The following is an 18742-nucleotide window of genomic DNA, read 5'->3' as shown; positions in this document are numbered from 1 at the left end:
TAGTTTGAGCATTCTTTTGCATTGCCTTTCTTTGGAATTGGAATGAAAACTGACCTTTTCCAGTCCTGTGGCCACTGCTGAGTTTTCCACAATTGCTGGCATATTGAGTGCAGCACTTTCACAGCATCATCTTTCAGGATTTGAAATAGCTCAACTGGAATTCCATCACCTCCACTAGCTTTGTTCATAGTGATGCTTTCTAAGGCCCACTTGACTTCACATTCCAAAATGTCTGGCTCTAGATTAGTGATCACATTATCATGATTATCTGGGTCGTGAAGATCTTTTTTGTACAGTTCTTCTGTGTATTCTTGCCACCTCTTCTTAATATCTTCTGCTTGTTAGGTCCATACAATTTCTGTCCTTTATCAAGCCCATCTTTGCATGAAATGTTCCCTTGGTATCCCTAATTTTCTTGAAGAGATCTCTAGTCTTTCCCATTCTGTTGTTTTCCTCTGTTTCTTTGCATTGATCACTGAAGAAGGCTTTCTATCTCTTCTTGCTATTCTTTGGAACTCTGCATTCAGATGCTTATATCTTTCCTTTTCTCCTTTGCTTTTCACCTCTTGTCTTTCCACAGCTATTTGTAAGGCCTCCCCAGACAGCCATTTTGCTTTTTTGCATTTCTTTTCCATGGGGATGGTCTTGATCCCTGTCTCCTGTACAATGTCACGAACCTCATTCCATAGTTCATCAGGCACTCTATCTATCAGATCTAGGCCCTTAAATCTATTTCTCACTTCCACTGTATAATCATAAGGGATTTGATTTAGGTCATACCTGAATGGTCTAGTGGTTTTCCCTACTTTCTTCAATTTGAGTCTGAATTTGGTAATAATGAGTTCATGATCTGAGCCACAGTCAGCTCCTGGTGTTGTTTTTGTTGACTGTATAGAGCTTCTCCATTTTTGACTGCAAATAATATAATCAATCTCATTTTGGTGTTGACCATCTGGTGATGTCCATGTGTAGAGTCTTCTCTTGTGTTGTTGGAAGAGGGTGTTTGCTACGACCAGTGCATTTTCTTGGCAAAACTCTATTAGTCTTTGCCCTGCTTCATTCCGCATTCCAAGGCCAAATTTGCCTGTTACTCCAGGTGTTTCTTGACTTCCTACTTTTGCATTCCAGTCCCCTATAATGAAAAGGACATCTTTTCTGGGTGTTAGTTCTAAAGTTTATTCAAAAGCAGAGACATTACTTTGCCGACTAAGGTCCGTCTAGTCAAGGCTATGGTTTTTCCTGTGTTCATGTATGGATGTGAGAGTTGGACTGTGAAGAAGGCTGAGCACCGAAGAATTGATGCTTTTGAACTGTGGTGTTGGAGAAGGCTCTTGAGACTCCCTTGGACTGCAAGGAGATCCAACCAGTCCATTCTGAAGGAGATCAGCCCTGGGATTTCTTTGGAAGGACTGATGCTAAAGTTGAAATTCCAGTACTTTGGCCACCTCATGCAAAGAGTTGACTCATTGGAAAAGACTCTGATGCTGGGAGGGATTGGGGGCAGAAGGAGAAGGGGACGACCAAGGATGAGATGGCTGGATAGCATCACGGACTCAACGGACGTGAGTCTGAGTGAACTCCGGGAGATGGTGATGGACAGGGAGGCCTGGCGTGCTGCGATTCATGGGGTCACAAAGAGTCAGACATGACTGAGCGACTGAACTGAACTGAATGACCAAGGAGAAACAACCTGGAAGTAATGAACAGATTCTCAGATATGAACAAATTCTTCCAAGACCAAACCAGGAAGAAGTGGAAAATATAAACATACCAATGAGAAGTAAAGAAATTGAAACTGTGAATAAAAATCTTCCAACAAACAAAATCTAGGACCATATACCTCACATACTAATTCTATCAAACATTTAGAGAAGAACTAACACCTATCCTTCTCAAACTCTTTCAAAAAATTTCAGAGGGTAGAACACTCTCAAATTCTTTCTATAAGGTCACCATCACCCTGATACCAAAACCAAAGCCATCATAAAAAAAGAAAATCATAGACAAATATCACTGATGAATATAGATGTAAAAATCCTCAACAAAATACTAGCATTCAGAATCTAACAACACATTAAAAGGATCACACACCATGAGCAAGTCATGTGTATCTCAGGAATGCAAAGATTCTTCAACACATGCAAATCAATCAATGTGATACACCATATTAACAAATAAAGAATAAAAACTGTATGATCATCTCAATAGATACAGAAAAATCTTTTTGACAAAATTCAATATCCATTTATGATACTCTCCAGAAAATGGGCATCAAGGGAACCTACTTTAACATAATAAATATCATATATGACAAACTTACATCAAACATCATACTCAGTGATGAAAAACTGAAACCATTTGCCTTAAGAGCAGGAACAAGACAAGGATGTTCACACTCACCATTCTTATTCAACATAGTTTTGAAAGTCCTCAGTACACCAATCAGCGAGAAAAAAAAGTAAAACAAATACAAGTTGGAAAAGAAGTCAAACTGTCACTGTTTACAGATGACATGTTGCTACACATAGAAAATCCTAAAGATGACACCAGAAAATTACTAGACCTAATCAATGAATTTGGCAAAGTTGGCGGATACAAATTTAATGACAGAAATGTCTTGCATTCCTATACACTAACAATGAAATAAGCAGAAAGAGAAATTAAGAAAATAATTCCATGTATAAATGCAACAAAAAGAATAAAATACCTAGGAATAAACCTACCTAAGTAAGTATAGGACCTGTACTCAGAAAACTATAAAACACTGATGAAATAAACAAAAAGGATATAGGCAAATGGAGAAATATACCATGTTCTTGGATTAAAAAAATGAATATAGTGAAAATGAATATTCTACCCAATGCAATCTACAGATTCAATGCATTTTCTATCAAATTACAATGACATTCTTCACAGAAGCAGAACTAAAAATTTTACAATTTGTATGGAAACACAAAAGACTCCAAATAGCCAAAGGAATCTTGAGAAAGGAAAACCGACCTGGAGGAGCAAGCCCTCAACTTCAAACTATACTACAAAGCTACAGTAAACAAGACAGTATGGTTCTCACATAAAAACAGAAATATAGACCAATGGTAAAAGATAGCAAGCCCAGAGATGAATTCATGCACCTATGGTCACCTAATCTGTGACAAAGGAAGCAAGAATATACAGTGTAAAAAAGACAATCTCTTCAATAAGAGGTGCTAGGAAAACTGGACAGTACATGTAAAAGAATGAAATTAGAACACTACCTAACATCACACACAAAAATAAATTCAAAATGGATTAAAGACCTAAATGTAAGATCAGATATTACAAAACTCTTGGAGTAAAACATAGGAAAAACACTGAAATAAACCACAGCAAGATCTTTTTGGATCTTGCTAGAGTAATGAAAATTAAAACAAAATTAAACAAATGGGATGTCATTAAACTTAAAAGCCCCTGCATAACAAAGGAAACTATAAACAAGAGGAAAAGATAACCCTCAAACTGAGAGAAAATATCTGCAAACAAAGCAACAAAGGATTAATCTCCAAAATATACAAACAGCTCATGCAGCTCAATATCAAAAAAAAAAACAAACAATCCAATCAAAACCTGGGCAGAAGACTTAAATAAATATGGCCAAGAGGCACATGCAAATATCCTCAACTTCACTAATTATTTGAGAAATGCAAATAAAAATTACAATGAAGTATCATCTCACACCAGTCAGAATGGCCATCATAAAAAAAAAATGTGCAGACAGTAAATGCTGGATAGGGTGTGAAGAAAAGGGTACCCTCTTACACTGCTGATGGGACTGTAAATTGGTTTACCCACTGTGGAGAACAATATGGAGGTTCCTAAAAAAACTAAAGGTAAAACTACCAAACAACCCAGAAATCCCACTACTGGGTATATACCCTGAGAAAACCATAACTCAAAAAGATACATGTACCCCAGTGTCCATTGCAGCACTATTTACAATAGCCAGGACATGTAAATAACCTAGATGTCTACCGACAGATGCATAGATAAAGATGTGGTATATATACACAATGGAATATTGCTAAGTCACTTCAGTCGTGTCCGACTCTGTGAGACCCCATAGACGGCAGCCCATCAGGCTCCCCTGTCCCTGGGATTCTTCAGGCAAGAACACTCCTCTGTCCCTGGGATTTTCCAGGCAAGAGTACTGGAGTGGGGTGCCATTGCCTTCTCTGACAATGGAATATTACTCAGCCATAAAAAAGGCATGAAACTGAATCAGTGTAGTGATGTGGATGAACCTAGAGCCTGTCATACAGAGTGGAGTAAGTCAGAAAGAGAAAAACAAATATCATATATTAAAGCACATATATGGAATCTAGAAAACTGGTACTAATGAGCCTATTTGTAGAGCAAGAACAGAGGTACAGATGTAGAGAATGGACTTGTGGACACAGAGGGGGAAGAAGAGGGTGGGACAAATCAAGAGCATTAACATATACACACTACCATGTGTAAAGTAGACAGGTAGCAGGAAGCTGCTGTATAGCACAGGCAGCTCAGCTTGCTGCTCTCTGGTGACCTAGAGGGGTGGAATAAGGGGGTTGGAGGGAGGCTCAAAAAGGAGAGGATATATGTATACCTATGGCTGATTTGTGTTGTTGTACAGCAGAAACTAACAAAATATTGTAAAGCAATTCCAATTTTTTTTTAATGAGAATACCTGAGTACACTTTTTCAAAAGAAGACATATAGATATGCATATATATGACCATATCAACAGACGCAGAAAGGGCTTTTGGTAAAGTTCAACTCCATCATTTATGATTTTTAAAAAAATGTCCAGAGAGAGGACATAGAGAGAATGTTGTTGTTGATGATGTTGTTATTATTGTTTAGTTGCTAAGTCACATCTGATTCTTTGTGACCCCATGAAGGGTAGCCCACCAGGCTTCTTTGTCCATGGGATTTCCCAGCAAGAATAATGAAGTGGGTTGTCATTTCCTTCTCCAGGGGATCTTCCCAACCCAAGAATCAAACCCATGTCTCCTGCATTGGCAGGCAGAATCTTTGCTGTTGAGCCACCAGAGAGCCCACAGGGAACATACCTCAAATAAAGACCATATATGATAAACCCATATCTAACATCATACTCGTGGTGAAAGGCTGAAAATATCTCCTCTAAGATCAGGAGCAAGACAAGAAGGCCAATTCTCACCACTTCTCTTCAACATAGTTTTGGAAGTTCTAGCTACAGAAAACAGAAAAGAAAAAGAAATACAAGGAGCTCAAATTGGAAAGGAAGAAGTAAAAACTGTACCTGTTTACAGATGACATGATATTATACATAGAAAATTCTAAAGACACCACCAGAAAACTACTAGAGCTCATCAATGAATTCATTAAAGCATCAAGATATAAAATTAATATATAGAAATATGTTGCACTTCTATGAACTAACAACAAATTATCAGAAAGGGAAATTAAGGAACAATCCTATTAAAGAACCATCACATCATAAAGAATAAAAAACCTATGAACAAACCTACTTAAGGAGGTAAAAGACCTGTACATTGAAAACTATAAGACATTGATTGTGAATTCCCTGGTGGTCCAGTGGTTAAGATTTCACACTTCCTGGGCAGGGGGCACAGGTTTGATTCCTGGTCAGAGAACTGACATCCTGCATGCCATGAAGCACAGCCAAAAAACAGACACCAATGAAAGAAACTGAAGATGACATAGAAACATGGAAAGATATATCATTATCATGGATTGGAAGAATTAATATGGCTAAAATGAGCATAATGCCCTAGGCAATCAACAAATTCAATGCATCCCTATCAAAATACCAATGGCATTTTTCACAGAAATAGAACAAATAATTTTAAAATTTGTATGGAAAAACAAGACCACTGGTAGTCAAAACAAGACTCCTGGTAGCCGAAACAATTTGAAGAAAGAAGAACAGGGCTGGAGAAATTATGCTCCCTGACTTCAAGCTATTCTACAAAGTTACAGTAATCAAAACAGTATGGTACTGGCACAAAAACAGACATATAGATCAACAGAACATAATAGTCCAGAGATAAAGAATCTACCTGCCGGTGTAGAAGACACAGTTTCGATCCCTGATCTGGGAAGATCCCACATGCCATGGAGTAACTAAGCCTGTGTGCCACAGTTATTGAGCCTGTGCTCTAGAGCCCAGGAGCTGCAACTATTAAGCCCACATGCTGCAACTACTGAAGCCTGTGCCCCCTAGAGCCCATGCTCAGAACAAGAGAAGCCACCACAATGAGAAGCCTGCACATTGCAACAAAGAGGAACCTCCACTCATTGCAGAAAGCCTACACAGCAACAAAACCCAGCACAGCCAAAATTAAAATAAATGAATAAGATTAAATATAAAAAAAGAATAGAGAGCCCAGACATTATCCAACACTCTCATGGTCAATTAATCTATGAAAAAGGAGGCAAGAATATACAAAGGAGAAAAGACACTCTCTTCAATAAGTGGTGCTGGGGAAACTGGACAGCTACATGTAAAAGAATGAAATTAGAACATTCTCTAATGCCATAAACAAAAATAAACTAAAATTAATTAAAGATCTAAATGTAAGATCAGATACTATAAAACTCCTAGAGGGAAAAAACATAAGCAGAACACTTTGGCATAACTTCAGCATAGTAGTTTTTCTTTTTCTTTTATTTTCTTTTTTGGATTTGTCTCCTAAAGCAAAGGAAACAAGAGCAAAAATAAACAAACGAGACCTAATTGAACTTAAAAGTTTTACACAGCAAAGAAAACACTGACAAAACAAAAAGAAAATCTACTCAATGAGGGAAGATATTTGCAAGTGATATGACCAATAGGAATTAATATCCAGCATATATAAATAGTTCATACAACCTAACATCAAAAAACAAAACAACCCATTTTTAAAATGGGCAGAATTGAATAGACATTTTTCCAGAAAGAAAATACAGATAACCAACAGGCACTGCGCTGAAAAGATGCTCAACATTGCTATCATCAGGGAAATGCAAATCAAAACCACAAAAAGATTTTACTTCATACTTGTCAGAACGGCTTATAATCGAAAAGAACACAAATGACAAACATTGGTGAGAATGTAGAGAAAAGGGAAGCCTTGTTCACTGTTGGTGAGAATATAAATTAGTACAGCCACATTGGAAAACAGTATGGAGATTTCTCAAAAAACTAAAAATAGAACTGTCATATGACCTGGCAATTCCACTGTTGGGCATATATACATAACAAAAACACTAAATCAAAAGGTACACTTACTCCAATGTTCACTGATTTTGTTGTTGTTCAGTTGCTAAGTTGTGTCTGCCTCTTTGTGACCCCATGGACTACAGCACGCCAGGCTTCCCTGTCCTTCACTATCTCTCAGAGTTTGCTCAAACAAATGCATATTGAGTCAGGGATGGCATCCAACCATCTCATCCTCTGTCACCCCTTCTCCTCCTGCCCTCAATCTTTCCCAGCATTAGGGTCTTTTCCAGCAAGTCGTCCCTTCACACCAGGTGGCCAAAGTATTGGAGCTTCAGCTTTAGGATTACATCTTCCAATGAATACTCAGGGCTGATTTTCTTTAGTATTGATTGGTTAGATCTCCTTGCTGTCCAAGGGACTCTCAAGAGTCTTCTCCAGCACCACGGTTCAAAAGCATCAGTTCTGCAGCCCTCAGCCTTCTTTATGGTCCAACTCTCACATCCATACATGACTATTGGAAAAACTATAGCTTTGACTAGACAGATCTTTGTCAGCAAAGTCATGTCTCTGTTTTTTTAATGTTCATAGCAGTAGTATTTACAACTGCCAATGTATGAAAGCAATCTAAGTTTCCATCAACAGATGAATGAATAAAGATGTGAGGTGTATATATACACACACACACACACATATACACACACACAATAGAATACCATGCAGCCATTAAAAATGAAAATATTGCCATTTGTAACAACATGGATGAACTTGAAAGTTATTATGCTAAATGAAATAAATCAGACAGAGACAAATATTATGAGATATCACTTATATGTGGAATACAAAAAATATAACAAACTAGTGATTATAACAAAAAGGAGCAAACTCACAGATATAGAGAACAAGCTTTTCAATAGCATTGGGGAGAGGGGCAATACAGGATTTGGTGATTAAGAAATACAGAGTATTATACATAAGCTACAAGGATAGATTGTACAATACAAGGAATGTAGCCAATATTTTATAATAACTATAAATGGAGTATAACCTTTATAAATTGTAAGCCACTATATTATACACCTACAACTTATACAATAGAATACATCAACCATAACTCAATAAAGAAAGAAAATATTACACCCAACTTTGAACCTATAGTCAACAATCTAGATAACATGGACTGGTAGGGAGTATTGAGTAGACATAAATGTATAACCGAGACTATACCACTGTATGGGTTATAGTTTCAAATATATTGCTAGTAACATTGATAACATGATATAAAAATATTATTAGTAAAAATAAAATGTGAGAAAAGGGAAGTGATAGGAATTATGAAGATGCTAATTTGCTTATTTTTTAAAGCAGAGTTAGTCATAGAATCTGAAATATAACTACATGTTTTCAAAATATAAAAATTTCCATTCTTAATGACTTAAATCTTAGCTATTTTAGGAATTAACATCTTATGCAAGAGGCGTATTTTCTAAATTTCAAGAATTCTTTATTTTATTTTATTTCTTTTTCTCTGTTATTAAATTTAATAAAGTTAATAGTTTAAAACAATGACTTTAAAAATACCTTCTCTTTCCCCCAATTTCTAAAATACAAGACAGTATAGTGCTAACTTCCCAGATGGCGCTAGTGGTAAAGAACCCACCTGCCAATGCAGGAGACATAAGAGACATGGTTTTAGTCTCTAGGTTGGGAAAATCCCCTGGAGGAGGGCATGGCAACCCACTCCAGTATTCCTGCCTAGAGAATCCCATGGACACAGGAGTCTGGCAGGCTACAGTCCATAGGGTTGCAAAGATCGGACAAGACTGAAGCGACTTAGCACACATAGTACTGGCATAAGGATCAACATATAAGTCAATGGCAGGAAGTTAAGATCCAGAAATTAACCCTTACATTAACAAGCAATTATTTTCAACAAGGGTACCAAGACAATTCAGGGAGGAAAAAAATCTCTTCTATGAATGTTCTGGAACAACTGAATAATCACATGCAAAAGAATGAAATTTGACCCTTCCTCACACTGTACACAAAATTTAGCTCAAATCAGACCATCAATAACTGTAAGTGCCCAAACTTTAAAACTCTTAGAAGAAAATATAGGAGTGATTCTTCATGACCTTAGAAAGCTTTGCACCAAAAGCACTAGAAACAAAAGAAAAATTAGACAAACTGAACTTCATCAAAATTAAAATCTTCTGCGCTTCAAAAAATACTATCAAACAAGTGAAAAAGACAATCCATATATTAGGAGAAAATGTTTGCAAATCCGTATGTCTGATCAGGGACTTACAATTAGATATTGTAATTTAGTAATAAAAGGGACAAATAACCCATTTTAAAAATAGACAAAAGAGCTAAATAATTCCTTCTCCACAGAAGATAAACAAATGACCAATAAGAACATGAAAAGACACTCAACATTACTAGCCATTGCTGCTGCTAAGTCGCTTCAGTCGTGTCCTACTCTGTGTGACCCCATAGACGGCAGCCCACAAGGCTCCCCCATTCCTGGGATTCTCCAGGCAAGAACACTGGAGTGGGATGCCATTTCCTTATCCAGTACATGAAAGTGAAAAGTGAAAGTGAAGTTGCTCAGTAGTGTCCGACTCTGTGCGACCCCATGGACTACAGCCCACCAGGCTCCTCCATCCATGGGATTTTCCATGCAGGAGTACTGGAGTGGGATGCCATTGCCTTCTCCATTACTAGCCATTAGGAATATGAAAATCAAAACCATCATGAGATATCACTCCATACTCACTGCTGCTACTGCTGCTAAGTCACTTCAGTCATGTCCAACTCTGTGCGACCCCATAAACGGAAACCCATCAGGTTCCTCCATCCCTGGGATTCTCCAAGCAAGAGCACTGGAGTGGGCTGCCATTTCCTTCTCCAATGCATGAAAGTGAAAAGTGAAAGCACTAGAACAAGCTAAAATCAATAAAGTCAGATAATAACAAGTGTTGGTGAGGATGTGGAGAAACTGGAACTCTCACACACTGCTAGTGAGAATGTATCAATAAAATGGTGCAGCCATTTTTCAAAACTGCTTGGAAATTCCCTAAAATGTTAAACACAGTACTATCAAATGATCCAGTAATTCCACTCCTAGGTATATACCCAAGAGAAATGGAAACATGAGCCCACACAAAAACTTGTATACAAGCATTCATAGCAGCATTATTTGTAATAGCCAAAAAGTGAAAATAACCAACATCTATAACAAATGAAGGGATAATTCAAGTTGGTATATCCATAGGATGGAATATTAATCAGCAGTAAAAAAAAAAAAGTTCTAATACATAAGATGATACATATCTTATATATATCTAATACATATCATAAGATGATACTTGAAAACAGTATCCTAAGTGAAAAAGGTCAGTCACAAGACAACATACTGTATGATTTCATTTATGTGGCATGTTCCAAAGAAGTAAATCTATAGAGCCTGAAAGTAGATTGTTGATTGCCTGGGACTGAGAGGATTGAGGAGAAATAGAGAGTGAACGCTAATATGTGTGAAATTTCTTTGGGGGGATGATAAAAATGTTCTATTGATTGTGGTAATAGTTGTACAAATCCGCATGCTAAGTTGCTTCAATCGTGTCCAGCTCTTTAGGACCCCATGGCCAGACAGGCTTCTCTGTCCATGGGATTTTCCAGGCAAGAATACTGAAATGGGTTGTCATGCCCTCCTCCAGGGATTGAACCCAAGTCTCCCACATTGCAGGTGGATTCTTTACCATATGAGCCACCAGGGAAACCCAAGAACACTAGAGTGGGCAGCCTTTCCCTTCTCCAGGGGATCTTCCTGACCCAGGAATCAAACCAGGGTCTGCTGCATTACAGGCAGATTCTTTACCAACTGAGCTACCAGGGAAGCCCTAAATATGCGGAAGGGGTCAGTTAATTATTTTATGTATGTTTGATATACTTCATAATGTAAAAGAATCAAATTGTGCCTAAGATAAAATTTTAAAACACATACAAAGATCCTGCTTTTATAAGATTGCTTGTCTGCATGCCTACTATATTTGTGTGTATGTATGTATGTGTGTGTGTGTGAGTGTACATATGTGTGTGTGTATATAAACGTATATATGCTCTACCTCTATAGACAGACAGATCAATCTAGAAAAATGTTCACCTAAAATTAACATAACATTTTATCATACAGCATTGGCATTTATTTTCTTTACTATGCTTCCAAAGTTTGGATGGCACTTCTAATAACAACATATACCTTTTTTTTTCCCTAAAAGTCAGAGTTTTGCTTTACTTTTTTCCATGCCTTATTCATATTTCCTTGGTTTTTAGCTAACATCCATTCCCTGTTCTAGGACCCACCCTATCCACTAGACCACATTACATTTAGTTGTCATGTCTCCTTAAGGTCCTCTGGGCTGCGCCAGTTTCTCAGACTTTCCTTATTTTGGGTGACCTTGACAAGTTTTAGGAACACTGGTCACATATGTTGCAAAGTGTCCCTGAACTGGGATTTATCCGATGGGTTTCTCATGATTACACTGGGGTTACAGGTTTTGAGAAGGAAGCCCACAGGGTAAGGTACACCACATAAAGAACATGTGCTAACAACGTGACTTACCACTGTCAATATCAACCTTAATCACCGGGCTGAGACAGTGTTCATCGTGTTTCTCCTCTGTAAAGTTACCCCTTTTTCCCTCTTTGGAAGAAAGTCACCATGTGCTCCTTACACTTAAAACGTAGGTAGCTATCCTCCACATCTTTGAGGGCAGAATATCTACAAAAAAATATTTGGAATCCTCAGCATGGGAGATTTGTCTCTTCTCCATTTATTTATTTATTCCTTCCTTCCTCCAAGCATTTATTTATCTCAGCATGAGCTTGGGGATATTTACTTTTTAACATGAATTATAATCATTTTATTGATGAAATTATCCCAGCTTTGGCCATTGGAATCTCTTTCAGTTGGCCCTTATGTCCCTTTGACATAGCCCCTTCACCGTGTGGTTTTTGTTTTGTACCAATTTTTTCAGAGCAATATGAATAAAGATTAGTCTACATTAACAGTGCTATAGATATATTAATAATGCATAGTACACTGTCAAGCACACTTAAGTAAAATTACTGATATAACTTAGCTTCCCTGATAGCTCAGTTGGTAAAGAATCTGCCTGCAATGCAGGAGACCCTGGTTTGGCCACCTGATGTGAAGAACTGACTCACTGGAAAAGACCCTGATGCTGGAAACGATTGAAGGCAGGAAGAGAAGGGGATGACAGAGGATGAGATGGTTGGATGGCATCACCAACCCAATGGACATGAGTTTCAACAAGCTCCGGGTGATGGACACGGAGGCCTGGCATGCTGCAGTCCATGGAGCTGCAGAGTCAGACAGGACTGAGAGACTGAACTGAACTTAGCTAACAATAATAGCTCAACAACAATATTCTTTTTTTTAATTCCACCTCATTTTTTTAATTTTTTACATTGGAAAACACTGATGTATTGCTAAGAGCTAACTTCTGTGGAGCACTTACTATGTCAGCACTTACCATGCATCTACTGTTCCATTTAATCCTCACAATAGCCCTATGGCTAAACCTTGAGGAATATTTAATATAAGGTTAGTATTAACCTTATTTAATACAAGGCTTAGATTCACACTCTAGAAGTCAAGCACAGCTCTTCTCAAAGTGGGGTTCCTGTACCAGCAGCATCAGTAACACCTGAGAATTTGTTATGAATGCATATTCTTGGCTGTCACTCCAGACCTCCTGAATCAGAAACTCTGGGGTAGGGTTTAGAAGGTTGTGTTTTAATATACTGTCTAGACAGAGGATCCTTGTGGGCTCCACAGGGTCAAAAAGAGTCGAACTAGACTGAAGCAACTTAGCACATCCTGCATGCTAAGTGATTGTGAGTTAATTCTTGAGAAAATGATGGAGTCAGAATTTAATTCCAGGTATGAGAACTCAGAGTCCATTAAAGTCTGTGTGCTTTATCATTTAATAATATTTTCCCCTTAATTGCTAATAAGAAAATCAGTTATAGGTGATTACTATTTAAAAACTGGTGTTAAATGAGGTAGGATTCTGGGGTAGTTTCATTCTGTACTCTGGGCTTCTACTGCATGACCAAATAATTTTAAGTACTCAGTTCACCACTAGAGAGAGTCCCTATACCCCTCAAGTGTGAGTGTGTCTAATCCCTCAGTGTGTCCAACTCTGCGACACCACGGATTGTGGCCTTCCAAGCTCCTCTGTCCATGGGATTCTCCAGGCAAGAATACTAGAGCAGGTTGCCATCTTTACCTCCAGGAGATCTTCCCCACCCACAGACTGAACCCACATCTCCTATGTCTCCTTGCATGGGCAGACAGGTTCTTTACCACTGAGCCACCTGGGAAGCATAAGTACTGAATGTTTAAAGCAAAATAATCACACACAAAAAAAAAACACCCTAAAATTTTACTGGAGAGAGATTTTATCTCTCTGCATCATCATTAAAACAATTTGCTTAAGCTTCTTAACATGGGACAGCTGCATTTGAAGTTATATTGCTTAGTCGCTCAGTTGTGTCTGACTTTTTGCAACCCCACAGACTGGTTCTTCTGTCCACCAGGTTCCTCTGTCCGTGGGATTCTCCAGACAAGAATACTGGAGTGGGTTGCTATTTCCCTCTCCAGGGGATCTTCCTGATTCAGGGATCAAACTCACGTCTCCCGCGTTGCAGGCAGATTCTTTGCTGTCTGAGCTACAGGGAAGCCCATTTATTTAGGCATAAACACTAGCAAATAAATATATCATGGTTGGTCACTCAACATCTTTCTTCATTTCTAAAATGGGGCAGAAGCTTAGTGGAAGAGAATAACAAAATAATTACATAATTTAAATAAAATGATCTAATTCAAGCATCATCACCTCTAAAGTTCCAAAGAAATGAGAACAGAAAAAAAAATTAATGATCCAGTTATGTGCATAGCTTTCCCTTTCCACATTATTCAGAGAACTTAGGTTAAAGATTGGTAAATATAGCATCTGGTACATGGTGAGTTCTCAGTATGTAGATCTGAATAAATGAGTAAATGGAGTTAATGTAACTCTTTGCCTTCATTGGACCTTCCTTAAGCCACCCCTCATTGGAATTCATTCAACTTCACACAAAATAAGATTGTGCTATTTTCACAATAAATATACAAATATCGCATAGTAGTTTATGAGAAGTCAGGTTATACTGCTTGTAACCTAGAACAATAATACTGAGAGATTTCGGAATGCTATACCCAGTGATGGACCCACACTCTGCTTATTCCAAACAAGAAAAGACATTCATTGACTATTTAGTAATTTATGTTTATGTTTGTTTAGCAACTTTGCCAAAAAAAAAAAAAAAGCATAATGAGAGGAGTGGGTCCTGGTACAGTGGAAAGAGAGGGAAGACAAAGGATTTAATTCCAACTTCCCTACTATCTTATCATGTGACTTTGGCTATGGCACTTGGCCTCCCCAGGTCCCCAGCTCCTCTTCTATGAAATGTGTCCAGATAAAATACAGCCTATAAGAAAGAAAATGCCTCCAAACAGTGAAAGAGACTTGTGCTCACAATTGTGCTGGTGCATGTCTTGAAATGTCTGTTGACAGAAGAGTACGATCAAAGAGTCCAGATCTCAGGGGAAGAGTTCCTAGAACACATATGTTGGGTAGAGACTGAGAAAGTACAGTTCAGTATATATTTGTCCAACAATTACTATACTATGTATGTGGCATCTGCCAAAAGATTTGAGTTACATGATGAATAAGATAGTCCCTGCTGCCATCAATATCTTCACACAGATACCAAGATAAAGACTATGATGATCAATCTGTGTCACTATGACTAAACTACAGGATGCCCACACATTTGGCCAAACATTATGCTGGGTGAGTTTCTAGGGGTGTTCCTGGACAGGCTTAACATTTGAATTGGTAGACTGAGTAAAATGGATTGCCTTCCCTAACATGAGTGGGTCTCATCCAACCAATCAAAGACCTGACTAGAACAAAAAGGCTGAGGAAGAGGGAATGCCTCCTGCCTGACTGTATGGGCTGAGATTTAGGGTTTTTCCCCCAATATTCAGACCCAGCCAGAAAACTGGCTCTTCTCGGGTCTTGAGCCTGACAGCATTCATACTGGAATTCATGCCATCAGCTCTCCTGGGTCTCCAGCTTATTGACTATGTATCTTGGGACTTGGTCTCCATAATCATATGACCCAATTCTTTATAATAGAGCCATATATATGGTTTTCTTTGGAGAACCCTAATACAAGGACCAACCTCCTTACGTGGCCAAATGCCCTACAAGACCTGGTCATACCTACTCTCCCACCATAAGGCACATCACCCACTTCCTCTGCTCTAGCCTCACTAGTTTTCTCCCACATCCTCACATGCATCAGGCTTCCTCTGTCATGGGGTTTGCAATCACCCCTTTATTCATTAACAAGCTCAACTAATTACTGAGTTCCTACCTTGAGCCAAAGGCTGTGGTAGCATAGGGAACATAATATAAACATGATAGCAAAGTGCTTGGTTTCATGGAGAATATATTCTAGTCATGGTAAATAACATACAAATAGGTTAACTTCAGAGAGTAGCACACACCTCAAAGGAAACAAACAAAAAAGGAGGATATGGAAATAAGTAGGTTACCAGAGAAAGTCTCACTGTGTAGGTGCCTTTTAAGTAGAATTTTATATGATGAAAAGGGCTAGTCATGTGGAGATATAATAAAGGAGTGTTCTAGGCAAAGAAAACAAAAACAAGACTGACTCTGAAATGAGTTTGATATATGCTAGAGATAGAATAGTGGGGTGGCGAAAGGAGGGAGATGAGTAAGTAAGAGCAAGATACAGCTTTCACAGCCACAGGAAGAATACAAAATTTTATTTTAAGCATACTGGGAGTGAGTCTTTGTCCACTGAGCTGCTATAGCAAAAATGCCACAAACTGGGTAGCATACAAAAAAACATAAAGTTCTGGAGGCTATGAAATCCAAGCACTGGCCTAGTCAGTGCCTTCTAAGAGCCTCTCCCTCATGGATGCTGTCTTCTCAGTGTACAGAAGGAGACAGGGAAACTCTTTAGTCTCTTTTTTCAGAGCACTAACCCCATTCATGAGGCCTCTGCCCTCATGACCTAAGCACCTTCCAAAGACCCTACATCCTTATATCATCACCTTAGAGGGTAGGGTTTCAACAAATGAATTCTGGGGAGACACAAACATTCGGACCCATCCAGTATAGGCTTTGAAAGGTTGGCACGATCCGACCCACACTTTTTATTTTGCATTGCCGTGTGTGACAGAGAAATCAGTGGGGATGGTTTTCAATAAAGGTGGACGATGACAGGAACTTGGATGATGGTGATGTAGAAATGAAGAAGGAGTGGTTCAGGATACGTTTTGGAGGTAGAACAGATGAGAACTGCCAGTGAGGAAAAGAAAGGATGACTGCTAGGTTTTTGACTTGAACAGTCAGCTGGAGGGTGGTACCATTTTCTGAAACATGGAAGCTGAGGTTGAAATGAGAAGTGGGAAAGGGTGTGGGGTGGGTATTTGCCTATATCCTCTCTCTGGACTGTCTTTCTCTCTCTCTTCACCCAGTTACCCCCTTTCCAATCTTTGGATCTCAGCTTAAGTGTCATTTTAGCAATGTAGTCCTTTTCCCCAATAGTTCAAAACAAACTTCATATATTCAGTATATGCTCGCTTGGTGTCCTGTACTTTTTCTTAGTTCTTGTGTCACATTGCAAAAGTGGCCCCTAACACATTGTCTCTATCGCCCCTACTAACAGCCTTCCCATCACAACACTTGGGCATGAGACCATCCTAGATCATCCAACCACCAGCAGACCCACCAGCTGACCAGAAAGGTATGAAAGAGCCCAGCTGAGCAGACTCAAAAATAGAACCACCCAACCTACTCACAGTATTCTGAGTTAGCCAAAGTACTGCTGTAAGCCACTAGGTTTTGTAGTGAGTTGCTACATAGCAAAGAGTGATGCAACCGTTGCAGTCTTACATGTTGCAATGTTATGGTGCAATCTTAGTCGCAATCTTCCATACATGTATCTGTTTGTTTGATTAGTCTGTCCCTTGGAGGAGACTGTGGGCTCTGTTATTCTGGTTTTCAGTTACCATGCCATGCTCAGAGCCAGCATAATATCTGAAACACATCAGGTATTCAATGGACAACTTGCTGAATGAATGCAGGGGGAGAAGAGAGGCATACTTCATAACAGGAGAGAAGACAAGTTCTGTAAGAAAGGTAACAAAAGACTGAGGACATTCCTCTGTCCAAAACGAACTTTTGTCAGAACACATGGCTGAGGATTACAAGACCAAGATTACCTTTCCTCTGCGTCCAAGAGCTCTAAACTAGAAGACAGTACAAAATCAACGGAATATACCGCCCTGGAAGGGGCTCTAACGCTGCCTGCAAGACGGACATGTCCAAGTTGTCACAGGAGGGTTCTTGAAAGGCAGAAAGCCGAGATTCAGTCTCCTGGTGTTTACTTGGAAGAGGAGCACAAGCGAAGGCCAAGGACATGGGGTTTGTTTGTTCAGTTCAGTTCCGTCATTCAGCTGTGTCCGACTCTTTGTGACCCCATGGACTGCAGCACGGCTTCCCTGTCCATCACCAAGTTTGAGCTTGCTCAAACTCATGTCCATCTAGTCGGTGATACCATCCAACCATCTCACCCTCTGTCCTCCCCTTCTCTTCCCGCCTTCAATCTTTCCCAGCATCAGGGGTCTTTCCCAGTGAGCCAGTTCTTCGCATCAGGTGGCCAGAGTACTGGATTTTCAGCATCAGCTTCAGCTTCAGCATCAGTCCTTCCAATGAATATTGAGGACGGATTTCCTTTAGGATGGACCGATTGAATCTCCTCGCAGTTTAAGTGACTCTCGAGTCTTCTCCAACACCACAGTTTGTTATCTCGGGGTATATCGCTATGGTCCGTCTGTCTCTTCACTAAACTCTTAAGGCCCTGTAGGGCAGGTGGGGTGTGAGGGGCGGATTCTTATCTTTGTATTGATTATTATTCCCAGGGTGGAACATTCTCTTTTCCACAAAAAAAGTTCAGTAAACATTTGCTGAAGAAATGAACAGGGCGGAAAGCGCTGCTCCTTGCAAGAGCCTACACTTTTCGGACTTTCGGCCTCCACACGCAGACGTGGACAAGCTGAGCTTAGGTTCTACGACTCACCCGAAACCCGCCCCACCGGCGTTCGGTTCATCTCCCTCCTCGTTACCGGGTGACCGGCTGTGCTCCGGCCCAGAGTGCGGGGACAGAGGCGCCTCAGGAGAAGCAGAGGCCCGGCGCCACAAACCGTTCGCCCGCAGGGGACGCCGGAGCGAACGCGGGTGGACTCCGCCCGGCGCGTGCCCGCATTAGGGCCCTTCCGGCGCTTCCGGGCGCGGGTCGCCGGGGACGCCAGGGCGGACGCCGGGGGTCAGAGGACGCGGGTGGGCGCGCCCC

Source organism: Capricornis sumatraensis, chromosome 11 (assembly GCF_032405125.1).
Source record: "Capricornis sumatraensis isolate serow.1 chromosome 11, serow.2, whole genome shotgun sequence".
NCBI lineage: Eukaryota > Metazoa > Chordata > Mammalia > Artiodactyla > Bovidae > Capricornis > Capricornis sumatraensis.
The sequence above is the reverse complement of the archived record's forward strand: the minus strand, read 5'-3'. Positions refer to the sequence as shown.